This window comes from Rhinopithecus bieti, unplaced genomic scaffold (genome assembly GCF_001698545.2).
Source record: "Rhinopithecus bieti isolate Rb0 unplaced genomic scaffold, ASM169854v2 scaffold_9615, whole genome shotgun sequence".
Classification (NCBI taxonomy): Eukaryota; Metazoa; Chordata; class Mammalia; order Primates; family Cercopithecidae; genus Rhinopithecus; species Rhinopithecus bieti.
Window position 1 is genome coordinate 1221335 of NW_016806325.1, and position 1400 is coordinate 1222734.

At 40.1% G+C, this 1400-nt stretch overlaps 1 pseudogene across 1 annotated transcript; it reads left to right on the forward strand.

The window, feature by feature from the left end:
- The first annotated feature begins 668 nt into the window (after window positions 1-668).
- On the forward strand, window positions 669-1058 carry LOC108531841 (NADH dehydrogenase [ubiquinone] 1 alpha subcomplex subunit 1 pseudogene; annotated as a pseudogene). Its single transcript, XR_001886298.1, has one exon. The product of XR_001886298.1 is annotated as an NADH dehydrogenase [ubiquinone] 1 alpha subcomplex subunit 1 pseudogene (transcript).
- Window positions 1059-1400: the final 342 nt, after the last annotated feature.

Genomic DNA, 1400 nt, shown 5'->3' on the forward strand with positions numbered 1-1400 from the left:
AGGGTCAGCTAGGATAAAATGAGTAAATATTAATTGAGGAATAAAGTGCATATTTCTTTCTTTGGGAGACATAGATTACCCACACCCGTGGTGAAATGGCAAGCCAGCTCTCTTGAAATTAATCAGCCAATCAATCAATAACCCTGATTTGTATTGTTTGCCAAATTCCATGGTGCAAATACTCCCCCCCCCATATCCAATTTCAGACTACCAGTATGAAGTTATTGGACCTGAGTTGGGAAGAAATGCACACAATCAGCTCTCATGAGCCAATTCGAAGCAGCACTAGCATACACTGCCTCACACCCACAGATACTCTCAACTATTGCATCACTCCCATGATTTATCATAACTGTAGCCACAAGAGCAGCCTACGATACCTTTTGTCTTCTGGTGGCGTGTAATTAGAGACCCCATGAAATAAAGTCACATGCAAATGATTGACCAGGAAAACCAACATCATTGGGAATGGAAGGTTATTTTTTTAATCTGCATAGGATTGAAGTTACAGTTAAGATCCTGTTTGATGGAACATGGTTTCACGTTTGAACTCTGGAGAAAAAATAACCTGGGGACATGGGTTCTCATTTTAGAATCTTACTGATAAGTGAAATGATAAGGACTACTGTCTTGACCTGAATGGGTAGCAAAAAACATCAGCCTAAGTAGGGTTTTGGCCTAGTAACGGGGCAGAGATGTGGTTCGAGGTTCTCCCCGGACTCGCCGTCATGGGCGTGTGCTTGTTTATTCCAGGACTGGCTACTGCGTACATCCAGAGGTTCACTAACGGGGCAAGGAAAAAAGGATTGCTCATCTTGGGTATCACTGGAAACTGATAGAAAGAGATAGGCGCATCTCTGGAATTAATTGTTACTATGTGTCAAAGGGTTTGGAGAACATTGATTAAGGAAGCATTTTCCTGATTGATGAAAAAAATAACTCAGTTATGGCCATCTACCCCTGCTAGAAGGTTATACAGTGTATCATGTAACATGCAATGTGTTATGTAGTGCTTAATAAAAATAAAATGAAAAAAAAAAAAAAAAAAAAAAAAAAAACATCAGCCTAAAAAGTCACCACAAAATGAAGACCTGAAGGCTTCAAACAGGAATTTTTTTGCCCTGCTGTCTACTCCTGAGATTCTACCATTAGGGGTGCTATTCTTTGATTTTTCCAAACCTTATCAGGACATTAAAGCCACTGTAAAAGTGAATATTCTCCATGGACAGCTGCCACTTTAATCCTTTATCAGCCAACACCTTCACTATAAGGGAGAATAAAAACCAGCAGAAATAGGCTTGGTGGGCCCCAGTGGATGGGAGCAGAGGCACTGGAAGGGGAATTGGAAATTTGCATAAACAAGTGCTGCTTCATGATATTTATTTATTTATGCCAAATCT